The 18,722-nt window shown below is 43.2% G+C and overlaps 1 protein-coding gene and 1 long non-coding RNA gene across 3 annotated transcripts in view; one reads left to right on the forward strand and one right to left on the reverse strand.

The window, feature by feature from the left end:
- The window catches only part of ADAM12 (ADAM metallopeptidase domain 12), a 377,221-nt gene that overhangs the window by 298,656 nt on the left and 59,843 nt on the right, over window positions 1-18,722 (reverse strand). The gene's annotated exons all lie outside the window — the stretch shown is intronic.
- LOC129048388 (uncharacterized) lies at window positions 827-5,175 on the forward strand. Its single transcript, XR_008510702.2, has 5 exons — window positions 827-982; window positions 2,996-3,159; window positions 3,320-3,464; window positions 3,959-4,138; window positions 4,779-5,175. It is a non-coding gene; the product is annotated as an uncharacterized LOC129048388 (long non-coding RNA).

The following is an 18,722-nucleotide window of genomic DNA, read 5'->3' on the forward strand; positions in this document are numbered from 1 at the left end:
CACAGGGCCTGGCACATAAAGGATTCTCAATAAATATTTGTTGATTAAATGAATATACAGAAAGGACTCAACAGAAAAGCAGGGTAATCTCTAATCAGTAATTTCTTCCCCCTCAAAAGTGTTAAGTCAAAACTCATGGAGATAATTCCACGCAATAGTATCCTAGGCAGGGCCTCCGCCCTCAGCAGCTGAGCAGGTTTAGAGCCACTCAACTCTAAGCCCCAAGTTGCGCAGGGCTCAATTTACATGGCTATACATGTAAATTGATGAAAACATACACCTGATGAGGTATTCAAGGTGGAAAAATTAAAGAAATTGGTTGGGCACGGTGGTTCATGACTGTTATCTTAGCACTTTGGAAGGCTGAGGCAGGTGGATCACTTGAGCTCAGGAGTTTGAGACCAGCCTCAGCAACATGGCGAAAACCTATCTCCACAAAAAATAATTTTTTAAATTAGCCAGGGGTGATGGTGCACTGATTGTGCCACTGCACTCCAGCCTTGGTGACAGAGTGAGACCCTATCTCAAAAAAAAAAAAAAAAAAGAAAAAGAAAAAAAAAGACATTGTTAAAAGTCTACAATAGCTAAAATAGTATTTTCCAAGTGGTATAATGTGTTCCCCCATGATAGACAAATACATTTTAAGAGGTATACAGCACACTTCATTTTAATCAGTTTTATGTGTTTGAGAAAAAAAATCAATAAGTACCTCAAGCATGTATAAGCTATTAATATGATAATCTATAATATTAATGATGTGATTGCTTTTATAATTAGGTTAAATTCATGCTGGTGGGTCCTGGGTGACTGAAGTTTGAGAAACATGGATGCAAACTATGTTGCCTACATATAGAGAAACATCACTGCTAGTCCGTCAATGAGGGGAAGTGCTATACCTGTGATGTTTCTGCAATTGAGCGAATCCACCCACAGCCCTTCTGAGGAGTCCTTCCTGAGACACCTCTGGGGTGGGACCTGCCAGGTGAGGCTGAGGAACACAGCCAAGCTAATGGCTCCCATGGAAACAGAAAATCTTAACAGAGACCCAATCCACAACCCTAGATCTCAGCAGCTCTGTGCTCTCACCAACTCTGTTTTGGGTTTTTGACCAAATCTTTAAACAATATGCTTGGAAAATTAGTAGGTTCAAGCAAAAAGAAGACCCTTAGTACCTTTGCTGAGTGAAAAGTGCATATGACAATCATTATGTCAGCTGAATGAAAACTTTTTGTGTGCCAACTTTAGAAAAAGGTCCATTTAATTTCAAGTAATTAGCAGAAAGGCAGCCTTGAGGCATGGATCAACGCAAGGAATGTGAAATGCCAGAGCTAGGTCAAATACTGAAGAGTTGGGAATTAATTTTTTTAAGAAATTTTGTTTTTTTTTCTCCAGGGAAAAGAGCCTAATGATTAGGTTTCTATGTAATTGATTTAACTTACTGAACATAGCTATTTTATTTATATCTATAGGTACACCCATAAAGAGCCAAATTCCTGGCATATTTTCTTTTATACCATTTTATTTTATTATTTTTTGAGATGGAGTTTTGCTCTGTCACCCATACTGGAGCGCAGTGGTGCGATGTTGGCTCACTGCAACCTCCGTCTCCCGAGTTCAAGCAATTCTCCTGCTTCAGCCTCCTAATTTTATGCCATTTTAAATTAATTATGTGAAAAGATAGGGTGTGTCTCAGCCATGAGCCAGCACTTGAGATCTGTTTCTTCATAATCTTCCCACAGCAAACTTACACATATATTTTCCACGCTGTCTCAGCTGAGAGGGCCTAGAAGCAATGACTGCCCAGTAGCAGTGAGCCTATCTAGTACCTAGAGTCTCTAATACCACTCTCCAAGGAATCGGGCTCGTGGAGAAATGGCTGACTTTAGGACAGGAACAGGAAATATACCAGATGAACCCAGTGCAGCTTGCAGTGCCAGAAAGGAAGGAAGTGCTAGAACACACACACACACACTCACAGTCATACCGTCTCTCTGACACACACTCTCACACATCCTTATACATTCACATACACTTTCACACACACAAACTCACACACTAATGTACACCCACACACTCACATATACTTTCACACACAAACTCACACACATTCACACTCTCTCACTCGCATACATCCACAAGCTCTGAGTCACTCTGTCATACACAAACACACACACATTCTAACACACAGATACACTTTCGCATACATTCAAACTCATGCAGTGACATTCACACTCACACATTCACACATTCTCAGAGTCACACTCTCTCACACACACTCATTCTAACACACAAACTTTCACACACATTCAAACTCACAGTCACACTCACACACTCTCTTACACACTCACATACACCCACACACTCTCTCACACACCTTCACACATGCACCCATGGGTGTATGTCAAAGAGACACAGGAGCCAATGAAAAGAACTCTCAATAGCCAAAGTAGGAACAATTTGAACAATAAAATAAATAAGAGTATTGGATTATATTCTAAAGTATAAAATAAATACCTGCATTAGTCTACTCTCACACTGCTAATAAAGACGACCCAAGACTAGATAATTTTTAAAGGAAAGAGATTTAATTGACTCACAGTTCCACATGGCTGGTGGGGGGCTCACCATCATGGCAGAAGGCGAAGGGAAAGCAAGACACATCTTACATGGTGGCAGGCAAGAGAGCATGTTCAGGGGAACTGCCCTTTAAAAAACCGTCAGATCTCATGAGACTTATTCACTATCATGAGAACAGCATGGGAAAGACCTGCCTCTATAATTAAATTACCTCCCACCAGGTCCCTCCCACAACATGTGGGGGATTGTGGGAATTTCAATTCAAAATGAGATTTGGGTGGGGACACTGCCAAACCATATCAATAACCATGAGACCACATTAATGTCATTAAATGATTAAAAACATAAATAGGCAGCACAGACAAATCTCACATGCATGAGAATTCCAAATAATGAATGCAGCTACCTCCCCATCTAGGGGTGCAGCATAACTCCCCACTCCTCAAGTATGGGATGCGCACAGTGACCTCCTTCCAGACAACACAGCATGGGAAGGGGAAAAAGGAGTTTTGTAAGTGGAGAAACCCAGCAAACACAACCTCAGCCAGGTGCTGAAGCATCTTCAGATAAGACATATGCACAGTATGTACCCTTGATATGGTGTAACAAGATGGGGAATTTGCCTCTGTGATCTGCTGCCCAAAACAGACAAGCCCAGTCCCATGATGAGAAAAACGCTGGAAAATCCCAGCTGAGGGCCAGTCTATGCTACACCTGATCACTATTCCCCAAAACCGTCTAGGTCATCAAGAACAAGGAAGGCCCAAGAAACTGCCACAACCAAGAGGAGCCTTCAGAGACATGACACTGAACATGATATAATGTGAGGTCCCAGATGAACTATCAGAAAAAGAGCATTGAGTCAAAGCTAAGAAAATCAGAATGAGGTACGGACATTAGCTCATAATAATCCACTGATAAGGGCTTGTTAATTGTGCTAAGTGTGATAACAGGGGAGACTTGGTGTGAGGTACATGAGAACCATACTATCTTTGCAATTTTTTTATAAATTAGAAATTGTTCTTATATAAAAAGCTTATTTTTAAAGATCTAGCAAGAGCAGTCTTGGGAGGATGGAAGGGTGGGAACTGACTTTTATTCTTCCTTGCCCCAAATCTGTAATGGGCAGATTTCTCTAAACACATGCAGTCTTGGGAGACACGTGTTTCCTTTTGACCATTTACGTGTGGTGCCCACCATGCATTCTCAATGGGGATGAGCAAAATTGGTACTAGGAAGGGGATGAAAACCTTCGATATTACAAAGGTTGTTACCCTCCAAAGTTTAGCTTAGCACAACCCAATAAAATCTTATTCCTTAGTGTTCAAGTTCTCTTGTTAGAAAGAAATTAAATTTAAATTCATTTAATTTTTCTCTTTAGGCAGGCGGTAACAAAAAATGCTGGTAAAACACTAGTGTGCACCACCAACAATGCGTGTCTTCCTCACATTCTCAGGGACACGTGCAAGACACAAGAGCATGAAGAGTGTGTTAAATATATCCAAAAGGAAATTCTTCCCACAGCGGCTCTCTATGCAGGCATATGTTACATTCTACAAAGGTACTGTAGTCAAGTGTTGTTTTAATATGATTTTATATATGTGGTTGCAGGCACTGTCAGGATAGGCATAAAAATGTTTCTCACTTTTTAAGGAAAGAATAGGAGGATTTAAAAAAATCTGAACTTTACATTTTGGTTGAACAAAAACATCTTCATCACTATCACAACTACTTATGGAGTAATTATTAAGGAACGGTCCTCACTGGTTATATGTTGCAACTTCAGAGAAATTCCACAGTAAAAACACAGATGAAGGCTTCCTCAGCTTTCCTCTGACATAAAATTATAAAGTGCAACATGAATATACATTAAATCTCTTGGGAAGATAAGCTCTTCAGTTTAAAGTAAGATTTTAGAATCTTAATCCTTTCTGGAAGTTATATGTTCTTCCAAATGACCTCAATCCCCAGAATGTTCTCTCTCTTATTAAAAAGTGTCAGGCTTAAAAAGAAAAAAATATTGTCACAAATGAACTACACAAAGATAATTGTGAAAAATGGGGAACCAAGGTTTGCAGTATATAAAAATTCTCTGTAATGTCTTTGCAATTTTTCAATAAATCCAAAACTTTTAAAAAATAAGTTGTTTATTTTTTAAAATCCCATATGTCTGACTAAGTACTTATTCAAATTTATTACAGTCTGTGAGCTTCTCAAGGGCAGGATTGGGTTCCATTCATCCTTGCTTCCTGGGAACCTGACCTCGGGTCTCAGAGACAACAAGCATTCATACGTCCTTGGGCAAATGTACAACTGAAAACAGAATTCATCAAACTCCTTCCCTCCTAATATCAAGCAACTATAAGCCCTACATGTCGGTCAAACATGAAAAGCATTACACAGGATTATAAAAATATATTTTACAATTTCTGTCTCAAGAAGGTAAATCATGATATCTCCTGCATTATCCAAATTTGTTCAGTTATTTTAAAATATGATTTTTTTTCAAAAGGACCCAGTTTAATGATGATGACAGAAGCTTGTAGGGGAAGGAAAAGGTACAGAATCTAAGACAACCCGATTCAATAAAAACAATTTAAAAGTATGATATTAAGGCCTTGCTAAGAGGTCACAAGAAACAAGCAAGTGGGTGGTGAGTGTTGTTGGAAATGCAGAGCCCCTCCTTGGTTGAATGAGAGCTCCCTAAGCCAGGGACACAGTTGAAACAAGTACAATACCTTGGCCTGCTTTCTCCTCTTTGTGTGTTGGCCAAAACGGAGGAGTGAACAGGAAAGACCCTGGCAGGGAGTTGGGATGCAACAATCACATCTTGTTGAAGAAAGCCAGATCTCCCTCAGAGGCAAGATGGACAGGGAGGGAGAGAGCGCTGGCGAGTGCTCACCACGTCTGCCCCTTGAACCATGACCTCAGCTGTCTGGAGTCAAGATTTATGAAGCAGTCCTGATATGATGCCCAGGGGAAAGAAAGTTAAAGATTTTTCTGAAAGGTAGCAGAGCACTATGCAAAGAATACTGGATTTCAAATCTGACAGGCCTTGGCCCAGATGCTAGTCTTCTCGCTTAACTTTCTACCTCGGGGTGGGGGTGGGGGGGGGCTTCAGCATCCTTATGTGCACAACAGCATCCACCTTGCAGGGCTGCTGGAGGCATCCAGCGAGCTGATATCTATGGAATATCTAGCCCAAGGGTTGTAAACTATGGCCCTCGGGCAAAGCCAATGCACTGCCTGTTTTGGTTTAGCCTGCAAGCTAAGACTCGTTTCATGTTTTAAAATTGTTTAAAAAGATTTTTCATGACACATGAAAATGATACTAAATTCAAATTTCAACATCCAGTAAGTTTTATTGGAACATAGCCACGCTCATTCATTTACGTATTATCTACGGCTGCTTTTACACAACAGCCCAGTTGAGTCGCTGCAGCAGGTATCATTGTGACCTGTGCTGCTGAACATATTTACTGTTCAGCTTTTCCCAGAAAAATCTAAAGAACCGCAGTCTGGCTCCATCCAAGGCCGAGACAGGGATCCCAGTAACTGCCACTTTCCTTTCCTTCCACATCTTTTCTTACCATGCAGTGGTTCTCAACCAGGGGCAATTTTACACCCCGGGGCCACGTGGCAATGCCTGGAGACATCTGTGACTAGAAGAGGGTGGCGCTGGCATCAGTCAGGTGTATCAGGGATGCTGCTACACATCCAGGAACTCCCAGGCCAGTGCCCTCCCCCACCACACAGCAAAGGCTTATCCAGCCCTGGGGCAGTGATAGGAGGACCCAATGAGGGACAGGAGAGAGGCTGGCATTTGCTGAGTAGCCAGCATGCGTAGGCCATGGCATCAGGTCACAAGGCCACCGTCACCATCTCCTTTACAGCTAAGGAAACAAAGCCTGAGTAAGGGCTAATGACAGGCTCAATGCCACACAGCAAGGCAGAGGGAGTCCGAATCCATTTCTGCAGGTTCCAACAACCACTGTTCTTCTCCTCCCTCCATGCATGGAAATGATTCTTGAAACAGCTGAGCTCCCAGCCAAGATACGAGGGTGCCAGCTTTTACCTCTCCAAATCCTCTCCCCATAATGATGGGTTATATGAGGCCTGGTGCAGGAGTTGGGGCCTCCAGCAGCCTCCTGTGTGGCAGACACAGCTTCATGAGGATTTTCAGGTCAAGGGTGGGGTTGGGGTTCCCACAGAAGGTAAGAAGCTGAGTGGGACAGACCATACCCAGGAACCCAGAGAGTCTGGGAACAGTGTTCCAACCTTGAGCCACTGTGCATGTCCTATGAGGATATCTATTCCACAGTAGGTATTTTGGTCATTACATTCTTTTTTTTTTTTTTATTATTATTATTATTATTATTATTATTATTATACTTTAGGCTCTATGGTACATGTGCACAACGTGCAGGTAAGTTACATATGTATACATGTGCCATGCTGGTGCGCTGCACCCACCAACTCGTCATCTAGCATTAGGTATATCTCCCAATGCTATCCCTCCCCCCTCCCCCCACCCCACAACAGTCCCCGAAGTGTGATGTTCCCCTTCCTGTGTCCATGTGTTCTCATTGTTCAATTCCCACCTATGAGTGAGAATATGCGGTGTTTGGTTTTTTGTTCTTGCGATAGTTTACTGAGAATGATGATTTCCAATTTCATCCATGTCCCTACAAAGGACGTGAACTCATCATTTTTTATGGCTGCATAGTATTCCATGGTGTATATGTGCCACATTTTCTTAATCCAGTCTATCATTGTTGGACATTTGGGTTGGTTCCAAGTCTTTGCTATTGTGAATAATGCGGCAATAAACATACGTGTGCATGTGTCTTTATAGCAGCATGATTTATAGTCCTTTGGATATATACCCAGTAATGGGATGGCTGGGTCGAATGGAATTTCTAGTTCTAGATCCCTGAGGAATCGCCACACTGACTTCCACAAGGGTTGAACTAGTTTACAGTCCCACCAACAGTGTAAAAGTGTTCCTATTTCTCCACATCCTCTCCAGCACCTGTTGTTTCCTGCCTTTTTAATGATTGCCATTCTAACTGGTGTGAGATGGTATCTCATTGTGGTTTTGATTTGCATTTCTCTGATGGCCAGTGATGGTGAGCATTTTTTCATGTGTTTTCTGGCTGCATAAATGTCTTCTTTTGAGAAGTGTCTGTTCATGTCCTTTGCCCACTTTTTGATGGGGTTGTTTGTTTTTTTCTTGTAAATTTGTTGGAGTTCATTGTAGATTCTGGATACTAGCCCTTTGTCAGATGAGTAGGTTGCGAAAATTTTCTCCCATTTTGTAGGTTGCCTGTTCACTCTGATGGTAGTTTCCTTTGCTGTGCAGAAGCTCTTTAGTTTAATTAGATCCCATTTGTCAATTTTGGCTTTTGTTGCCATTGCTTTTGGAGTTTTAGACATGAAGTCCTTGCCCATGCCTATGTCCTGAATGGTATTGCCTAGGTTTTCTTCTAGGGTTTTTATGGTTTTAGGTCTAACATTTAAGTCTTTAATCCATCTTGAATTAATTTTTGTATAAGGTGTAAGGAAGGGATCCAGTTTCAGCTTTCTACATATGGCTAGCCAGTTTTCCCAGCACCATTTATTAAATAGGGAATCCTTTCCCCATTGCTTGTTTTTCTCAGGTTTGTCAAAGATCAGATAGTTGTAGATATGTGGCATTATTTCTGAGGGCTCTGTTCTGTTCCATTGATCTATATCTCTGTTTTGGTACCAGTACCATGCTGTTTTGGTTACTGTAGCCTTGTAGTATAGTTTGAAGTCAGGTAGCGTGATGCCTCCAGCTTTGTTCTTTTGGCTTAGGATTGACTTGGCGATGCGGGCTCTTTTTTGGTTCCATATGAACTTTAAAGTAGTTTTTTCCAATTCTGTGAAGAAAGTCATTGGTAACTTGATGGGGATGGCATTGAATCTGTAAATTACCTTGGGAAGGATGGCCATTTTCATGATATTGATTCTTCCTACCCATGAGCATGGAATGTTCTTCCATTTGTTTGTATCCTCTTTTATTTCCTTGAGCAGTGGTTTGTAGTTCTCCTTGAAGAGGTCCTTCACATCCCTTGTAAGTTGGATTCCTAGGTATTTTATTCTCTTTGAAGCAATTGTGAATGGGAGTTCACTCATGATTTGGCTCTCTGTTTGTCTGTTATTGATGTATAAGAATGCTTGTGATTTTTGTACATTGATTTTGTATCCTGAGACTTTGCTGAAGTTGCTTATCAGCTTAAGGAGATTTTGGGCTGAGACAATGGGGTTTTCTAGATATACTATCATGTCATCTGCAAACAGGGACAATTTGACTTCCTCTTTTCCTAATTGAATACCCTTGATTTCCTTCTCTTGCCTAATTGCCCTGGCCAGAACTTCCAACACTATGTTGAATAGAAGTGGTGAGAGAGGGCATCCCTGTCTTGTGCCAGTTTTCAAAGGGAATGCTTCCAGTTTTTGCCCATTCAGTATGATATTGGCTGTGGGTTTGTCATAAATAGCTCTTATTATTTTGAGATACGTCCCATCAATACCTAATTTATTGAGAGTTTTTAGCATGAAGGGTTGTTGAATTTTGTCAAAGGCCTTTTCTGCATCTATTGAGATAATCATGTGGTTTTTGACTTTGGTTCTGTTTATATGCTGGATTACATTTATTGATTTGCGTATATTGAACCAGCCTTGCATCCCAGGGATGAAGCCCACTTGATCATGGTGGATAAGCTTTTTGATGTGCTGCTGGATTCTGTTTGCCAGTATTTTATTGAGGATTTTTGCATCAATGTTCATCAAGGATATTGGTCTAAAATTCTCTTTTTTTGTTGTGTCTCTGCCAGGCTTTGGTATCAGGATGATGCTGGCCTCATAAAATGAGTTAGGGAGGATTCCCTCTTTTTCTATTGATTGGAATAGTTTCAGAAGGAATGGTACCAGCTCCTCCTTGTACCTCTGGTAGAATTCGGCTGTGAACCCATCTGGTCCTGGACTTTTTTTGGTTGGTAAGCTATTGATTATTGCCACAATTTCAGATCCTGTTATTGGTCTATTCAGAGATTCAACTTCTTCCTGGTTTAGTCTTGGGAGGGTGTATGTGTTGAGGAATTTATCCATTTCTTCTAGATTTTCTAGTTTATTTGCGTAGAGGTGTTTGTAATATTCTCTGATGGTAGTTTGTATTTCTGTGGGATCAGTGGTGATATCCCCTTTATCATTTTTTATTGCATCTATTTGATTCTTCTCTCTTTTTTTCTTTATTAATCTTGCTAGTGGTCTATCAATTTTGTTGATCCTTTCAAAAAACCAGCTCCTGGATTCATTTATTTTTTGAAGGGTTTTTTGTGTCTCTATTTCCTTCAGTTCTGCTCTGATTTTAGTTATTTCTTCCCTTCTGCTAGCTTTTGAATGTGTTTGCTCTTGCTTTTCTAGTTCTTTTAATTGTGATGTTAGGGTGTCAATTTTGGATCTTTCCTGCTTTCTCTTGTGGGCATTTAGTGCTATAAATTTCCCTCTACACACTGCTTTGAATGCATCCCAGAGATTCTGGTATGTTGTGTCTTGGTTCTCGTTGGTTTCAAAGAACATCTTTATTTCTGCCTTCATTTCGTTATGTACCCAGTAGTCATTCAGGAGCAGGTTGTTCAGTTTCCATGTAGTTGAGCGGTTTTGAGTGAGATTCTTAATCCTGAGTTCTAGCTTGATTGCACTGTGATCTGAGAGATAGTTTGTTATAATTTCTGTTCTTTTACATTTATTGAGGAGAGCTTTACTTCCAAGTATATGGTCAATTTTGGAATAGGTGTGGTGTGGTGCTGAAAAAAATGTATATTCTGTTGATTTGGGGTGGAGAGTTCTGTAGATGTCTATTAGGTCTGCTTGGTGCAGAGCTGAGTTCAATTCCTGGGTATCCTTGTTGATTTTCTGTCTCGTTGATCTGTCTAATGTTGACAGTGGGGTGTTAAAGTCTCCCATTATTAATGTTTGGGAGTCTAAGTCTCTTTGTAGGTCACTCAGGACTTGCTTTATGAATCTGGGTGCTCCTGTATTGGGTGCATATATATTTAGGATAGTTAGCTCTTCTTGTTGAATTAATCCCTTTACCATTATGTAATGGCCTTCTTTGTCTCTTTTGATCTTTGTTGGTTTAAAGTCTGTTTTATCAGAGACTAGGATTGCAACCCCTGCCTTTTTTTGTTTTCCATTTGCTTGGTAGATCTTCCTCCATCCTTTTATTTTGAGCCTATGTGTGTCTCTGCATGTGAGATGGGTTTCCTGAATACAGCACACTGATGGGTCTTGAGTCTTTATCCAATTTGCCAGTCTGTGTCTTTTAATTGGAGCATTTAGTCCATTTACATTTAAAGTTAATATTGTTATGTGTGAATCTGATCCTGTCATTATGACGTTAGCTGGTTATTTTGCTCGTTAGTTGATGCAGTCCCTTCCTAGTCTCGATGGTCTTTACAATTCGGTATGATTTTGCAGTGGCTGGTACCGGTTGTGCCTTTCCATGTTTAGCGCTTCCTTCAGGAGCTCTTTTAGGGCAGGCCTGGTGGTGACAAAATCTCTTAGCATTTGCTTGTCTGTAAAGTATTTTATTTCTCCTTCAGTTATGAAGCTTAGTTTGGCAGGATATGAAATTCTGGGTTGAAAATTCTTTTCTTTAAGAATGTTGAATATTGGCCCCCACTCTCTTCTGGCTTGTAGGGTTTCTGCCGAGAGATCCGCTGTTAGTCTGATGGGCTTCCCTTTGATGGTAACCCGACCTTTCTCTCTGGCTGCCCTTAACATTTTTTCCTTCATTTCAACTTTGGTGAATCTGACAATTATGTGTCTTGGAGTTGCTCTTCTCGAGGAGTATCTCTGTGGCGTTCTCTGTATTTCCTGAATCTGAATGTTGGCCTGCCTTGCTAGATTGGGGAAGTTCTCCTGGATAATATCCTGTAGAATGTTTTCCAACTTGTTTCCATTCTCCCCGTCACTTTCAGGTACACCAATCAGACGTAGATTTGGTCTTTTCACATAGTCCCACATTTCTTGGAGGCTTTGCTCATTTCTTTTTATTCTTTTTTCTTTAAACTTCCCTTCTCGCTTCATTTCATTCATTTCATCTTCCAGGGCTGATACCCTTTCTTCCATTTGATCGCATCGGCTCCTGAGGCTTCTGCATTCTTCACGTAGTTCTCGAGCCTTGGTTTTCAGCTCCATCAGCTCCTTTAAGCACTTCTCTGTATTGGTTATTCTAGTTATACATTCTTCTAAATTTTTTTCAAAGTTTTCAACTTCTTTGCCTTTGGTTTGAATATCCTCCCGTAGCTCGGAGTAATTTGATCGTCTGAAGCCTTCTTCTCTCAGCTCGTCAAAGTCATTCTCCGTCCAGCTTTGTTCCGTTGCTGGTGAGGAACTGCGTTCCTTTGGAGGAGGAGAGGTGCTCTGCATTTTAGAGTTTCCAGTTTTTCTGCTCTGTTTTTTCCCCATCTTTGTGGTTTTATCTACTTTTGGTCTTTGATGATGGTGATGTACAGATGGGTTTTTGGTGTGGATGTCCTTTCTGCTAGTTTTCCTTCTAACAGACAGGACCCTCAGCTGCAGGTCTGTTGGAGTACCTGGCCGGCCGTGTGAGGTGTCAGTCTGCCCCTGCTGGGGGGTGCCTCCCAGTTAGGCTGCTCGGGGGTCAGGGGTCAGGGACCCACTTGAGGAGGCAGTCAGCCCGTTCTCAGATCTCCAGCTGCGTGCTGGGAGAACCACTGCTCTCCTCAAAGCTGTCAGACAGGGACATTTAAGTCTGCAGAGGTTACTGCTGTCTTTTTGTTTGTCTGTGCCCTGCCCCCAGAGGTGGAGCCTACAGAGGCAGGCAGGCCTCCTTGAGCTGTGGTGGGCTCCACCCAGTTCAAGCTTCCAGGCTGCTTTGTTTACCTAAGCGAGCCTGGGCAATGGCGGGCGCCCCTCCCCCAGCCTCGCTGCCGACTTGCTGTTTGGTCTCTGACTGCTGTGCTAGCAATCAGCGAGACTCTGTGGGCGTAGGACCCTCTGAGCCAGGTGCGGGCTATACTCTCCTGGGGCACCGTTTCCTAAGCCCGTCGGAAAAGCACAGTATTCGGGTGGGAGTGGCCCGATTTTCCAGGTGCCGTTTGTCACCCCTGGAAAGGGAACTCCGTGACCCCTTGCGCTTCCCGAGTGAGGCAATGCCTCGCCCCTGCTTCGGCTGGCGCACGGTGCGCTCACGCACTGACCTGCGCCCACTGTCTGGCACTCCCTAGTGAGATGAACACGGTACCTCAGATGGAAATGCAGAAATCACCCGTCTTCTGCGTCGCTCGCGCTGGGAGCTGTAGACCGGAGCTGTTCCTATTCGGCCATCTTGGCTCCTCCTCCCCCGGTCATTACATTCTTAAGAGGAAACGTCATTGGCTGGCTTGGAAGCTAATGTAAAATGGATGCTTCCTAAGTCTGAAAGGCTAACTATTGAGCCTGTTCAGCCAAGCTGGAGGTGCTACCGTCTAGCCTGAGCAACTGCTGCAATTACCCGAATAATCCCTTAGATAAGAAATATAGGTCTGGCTATGTCAACCCACCCATGTAGAGTAACAGCACTGCCATTGGCACAGAGCCACACTTGGGGTGGTGTTCCAGGTAAGACACCACATAGCACTAAAGTGAAGAAGGTAGCATTCTATCAGCTAGATGCGGCCTCTGAATGATTTTAAAGGACCCAGAGTTGCCAAAAGGAGGTAGGAAACATCTAAAAAGTTGTGGTAGTCAGAGTGGTTTGCAAACTCTTCACAGAAATGGACAATGCTCAGGATCCAGGCACAGATAAAGTCTCAGAGTCAGTCAACAAGCATCCTGCAATCACTCCACTCTGTGCCAAGCACTGCACAAGGTGGAAGGGCACAGAGCTGTGGCTGCTGCCCTGAGGGAGGGCACAAGCTGGTTGGGAGAAGCAGGGATAAAAACTAATAATGATGGTACTCTGTGATCATGCCAGAGAGCTGAAGCCCAAAGTCATGCATGGTTGGGGTCTAAGGCCAGTATAGAAGGTAGAGGTGGCACCTGAGGCACAGTCCAAATTAATCTTTGAAAGCCTCACAGCTTTCATGCTTTTATACAGGTTCAGCATTTCTTCTCCACAGAGCACTGGGGCATTGCTTACTGGGTTGAGCATAGTTGAGTTGGCTTATTTTAGGGGTTGTGCTATTTCATGCTATCCAACAGAAAGAATTAGAACTGCTCTTAGGAAGTAAGAAGCTTGCCTCATGAGAGGCAGAAGGAACTAAGAAAACAGCAGATGCTCACATGCTCCTTGGGGATCCAAGGGGATGTGATCACCTATGTCACTTAAGTTGTGTCTCTGCAGCATCTGTTTCTGCCATGTGCAAGGCTGAATTTGCATGAATTAAATGTGTGCATGATATGATTGCACATCACAGAGATGTGGACAACTTATAAAGACAAAGGTCTGGGAAGGAAGAATTTGGCCAGGAGGCCAGGGGTTCAGGATGGGTTTCACAAGAGAAGGTGCCTTTTAAGAATGAGTGCTTAAGTGGTGCTTCAAGAATGAGTAGGACTGAGGGAGTCAGGGGACATGGGGACAGAACATAGTGCAAGCATGGTGGTAAAGAACGTGGCCTATTTAGGCAACTGGCTGCCCTGACAAGCTTCATGGCTAAGATGTAGGGGTGGGGGCTTTAGAGTCCAGATGGCCCAGGCTACCCAGTCCCATGGGCATCATGCTAAGAAGGCTGGTTTGAATTCAGGTGTCATCCGGGACTTTCGAAGGACTGGAAAGCAGGAAGGGAACAGGTTCTATCTGTGCTTTAGACAGAGCACCCTGCCTCCTTTTATAGAATGGAGGAAGACTAATGAAGGCAGTGGTAGAGAGCAGAAAGAAGCAGCACATGTCAGGATACTGGGCCAGTAGAGTTAAGAAGTGTTTCAAACCTTACTATTTCAGGGGAGAAGGAAGATGACAGCCTTATCTTCTAGGGACAATTAAATTAAGTGGGAGGCAGAGTCTACCTTGGGGGACAATACATTTGCATAATTGGGAACTTTAAGCTGGAGGTACCTGTAATTGATTGGAAGTAGATGATCAAATCTTAGGGGTCAAAGCAGAATGAGAGGTGTGGATTTTAAATCAATGCATGTTAGATGACAAAAGCCGAAGTTATCGTTCGTAACACCTGATACAGTGGTTCACACAGTGGGAACTCCACGTGTGGTAGCTCTCACTGCTATTTTCACGCATGTGAGCCCCTAGGTGCAAGTAGACCATGAGGTCACAGTTGAGAGGGACATCACCAGCGGGACCCTTCATCAGAAGTGGGGCCACAAAGAAACTCAAAGGAGACCAAGAATGAGGGACAGAGCCAGGAAAATGAATGAAAAGCAAAAACAAAAACATATGAGAAGAAACAAGAGAACGGGGTCTCAGGAGCCCAAAGAAGAGAGGATTTCAGAGGAGGAGAGGGAATGGGTACCAAGATAAGTAAGATAAAGAGTGAAAGGTGTGTGCTGGCTTTGGAAATTAGGAAGCCATCTCTGACCTTGGCAAAGGCCATTCCAATGACATGTTGGGAATGGGAGCTGCTACCAAGGGTTGGGAGGGAACTGGGGGGAGGTAAGCCAGTGAATGCGGACCACCTTTCTGGGAAGTCTGGTTGTGAAGGAAAGAATGGGGATGGTTATTGGAGGGGAGAGTAGGGCTCCATTTTTTCAGCTGTAAAAAAAGGCAAATGGAAATGTATGGAGTAGAATGTGCCTCTGTCGTTTTAATTAGCTGCAATTTGATATTTGAGAGCTGCCATATGCTAAGGGAAGCTTTGGTTTCATGTTCTAATGGGTTTCCCTTCCATTTTCCATTTCTCATACTCTTTCTATAATTTCATTCTCACTCAAGGAAGCTGGAAATTGGACATTTCCTGGAGTATTCAAAGGCTGAGCTCAAGTGAGGTCATCTCACGATCAATCACATTTTGACATGTCTTCGCTGGTTCCGTGGTTAATTTTTTCAAGACATGAAACTGGAGTTTGGTTTCTAAAGACACTTTAAACTTTTAGTGTCACTTTACATTTCTGTAGTAGTGTTAAGTTTCTAGCGTATTTTACAGCCATTGTTTCATCCCATTCTTACAATGACCCTTAGAGGGAGGGAATGCAGATAAGTTTATCCCTACATTATAGACAACAACCAACGAACAAAAAAGTGCAAGCTCACCAACACACACAAGGTTGCATCCTTTCCTGTCCCTCTACTCTTTCCACTAAATTATCAGTGGCAATGATGGCTTGATTCTTGATTTGGAAAAGACATTCTAACATCCCATTCAGAGAGAAAGAGAGGGAGAACTTGACAGTAATTTTACCTAAATCAGCCGAATTGACTTGACCAGCAATCTGGCACTGGATGCAGCATCAATTTCCCCAAGTGGATCTAAGCCTTGGGTGCTCACTAAAATCACCAGGGAGTATTTTTTTTTTTTTTTTTTCGGAGAAATCTGCATGGGCCTGCCCCAAACCATTTAAATTAACTCTCAACAACTGGAGGTTGAACACTGTTATTTTAATAGTTTCCGGGTGATTCTAAAACGCAGCTAGGCTGAGAACCAGTATACATAGTAAGTCAATGACGTGGTGAACACCAAATTAGACAGGGGGTCCTTTCTCTTCGGGGTTGTATATGATGGAAGCTCCTGCCACCTATGCAGCCAGGGCCAAAACACAGGGGTTGTCCTTAACACCTTGAATCCACGGGCAAGTCCAACAAACTTTCCCTTCAAAATACGTCTCCAGTCCAATCGCTTCTCGTGCTGTCCATGGTCAGAGTGTGGATGCCTCCCTCTCCTTCCTGGACAGTTGCACTGGACTCCCCAAGGCTCTCCTCATTTCCATTCAGGGCCCTACACTGCAGTCTGCGCACAGCTGTCAGAGGTCACTGTTAAAACTCACTTGCACGCCCTGCTCCAAGCCCCCAGGAACCTTCTTGTGGCTGTTCTACCTTGTCAGGGCCCTGCTCACCTCTCTACACGCTCCCTCTTTGGCTCCCTCTGTCACTGTTTCCTCAGCCTGGATGCTCTTCCCCAGAACTCCACACGGCAGGCTCACCCTTCACGTCATTTAGGTCACCCTCAGATGTCACCTCCACAGAGAGGCCTTTCCTGATCACCCTCAGGGCAGACATGCAGCTCCAGCACCAGGTGCATGGCAGACACATAATCCAGATTTGGGCATGAGTGACTGAACCCCCAGGAACTTGTTACCGCTTTTTAGCCCAAAGTGCTTTGGGACAAAGCACAGCGGGGCAGGTGACCAGGCTGCCTGAGGTCACAGGGGTGGCCCCATGCTATGGCACCATAGGATGAAGAAGAATGCACATGAGGAGAGAGTGGAGGGACAGTCAGAGCCCTGGAGCCACGGGGTGGGGCTGTGGTTAGTGCCTCTGGGTCACAGAGCGACATGCTTTTCATGCCAAGCCTAGAGTCTGTCTTCACACTCTAGGATGTGGATGTGAGGAATGCCTCTGAGGTTTTCAAGGAAAATCATGATGAGTTAGATCTTCATTTTAGGAAAACAGTTGTGGAAATCTGTCTGGAAGAAAGCCAGAAAGGATGTGACTTGGAATTTGAGGCCTCCTTTCTTTAGGTTCCCATGGCATTCCCAGCCAGAAATTGCTGGCCAAACTTCCAGTTCTGGCTTACTGGACTTGTCATGGCCATCAGATAAAATGTTTAAGAGTTAGGGATTTCTGGCAGGGCACAGTGGTTCACGCTTACAATCCCAGCACTTTGGGAGATCGAGACAGGAGGATTGCTTGAGCTCAGGAGTTTGAGACCAGCTTAGGTGACAAAGGAGGCCTGTCTCCTACCCCCTCCCCACCCCCTCATCTCTACCAAAATAAATAAATAAATAAGAAGAAGAAGAAATAAAAAAGCTAGGCATTTCTGTATAAATCAGGAATGTGCTTCATGGTTGTGAACAATGCATGTCACCTCTGGGGAAAAAGAGTCACAAAAAATTAATGTTATGATTTGGTAAGTCATATAAAATCAGAATATTTACCAGAGAAAGAAGGCCACAGTTCATGTCGCCATCTCAGGATGAATGTCTGTTTCCTACAGGCTACTACTTCCACAATGAGGTCACATGTGGGAGGAGCCCTGTGGGGAATCTTGGCCCCTGCTGCTCCTGCATCACTCCAAGTCTGTCTTATTTTCTGTGCTCTAGACACACCTGCCTCCTCCGTGCTCCTCCAGCCTCTTACACTCTGGCTCTTCTCACAGCTGGCTCTTTAGAACTTATTGAAAAAACTATCTTTCCTTCTTAGAAAGGGCTTTCCTGGACAACCTATCAAAATCCATCTTCCCTGCTGGCCCCTAGAATACTTTGTTGTTTTTTTCTTAACACTTATCACAATGTGAATTTATTTAATTATGTTTCTCTTACTGTAATGTAAGTTGCAGGTGGCAGAAAGTGTGTCTGCCTTCTGCACTGGCTGCATGCCTAGCACCTGGCACATAATAGGTGCTCAGTTAAAAACTGGCTGACCAGAAAGAGGCAAGGAGTGAGAAGCAAATCTAAAAGTCTATATTCTGAGGCACAGCAGGCACCACTGTTCCACAAAAATATTCCTAAAGTGAATACGCTTTGTATACTGAAGAAACACTGCATGATTCAGTTCAAAATGAAAATCTTGACTTACTGATAATGAGGACAGATACACACATACACACCTTTGGCCAGAATGCCTATTCCCACAGCATGTATACACGTCTTCCCCCCAGGGAACTCCAGCAAACAGGTACACACATGTAACAGACATGACATGCACCACTTCTCACACAAGCTTTCGGGGTTACCCACCAAATATGAGTACATATTGTAATTTTATGGTCATACACTGATGCGGTAAACTATATGTTGAGATGAGCCCACTGGCATTACAACAAAATGCTGTTCCCAACTCACCTAGGTTGTCATGCCCCTACATAATGTCACTAACCTGGAATTCTTTAGTGCAGTAGGTGTATGCCTGTCACCCACAGGGCTCTCATTCTGGAGACAGAAACCCAGAAGAGTTGGGACAGCTCCCTAATAATCATGGTTCTTCCTAGTTTTCTAAAAGATGA

Source organism: Pongo abelii, chromosome 8 (assembly GCF_028885655.2).
Source record: "Pongo abelii isolate AG06213 chromosome 8, NHGRI_mPonAbe1-v2.0_pri, whole genome shotgun sequence".
In the NCBI taxonomy this organism is placed as follows: Eukaryota; Metazoa; Chordata; class Mammalia; order Primates; family Hominidae; genus Pongo; species Pongo abelii.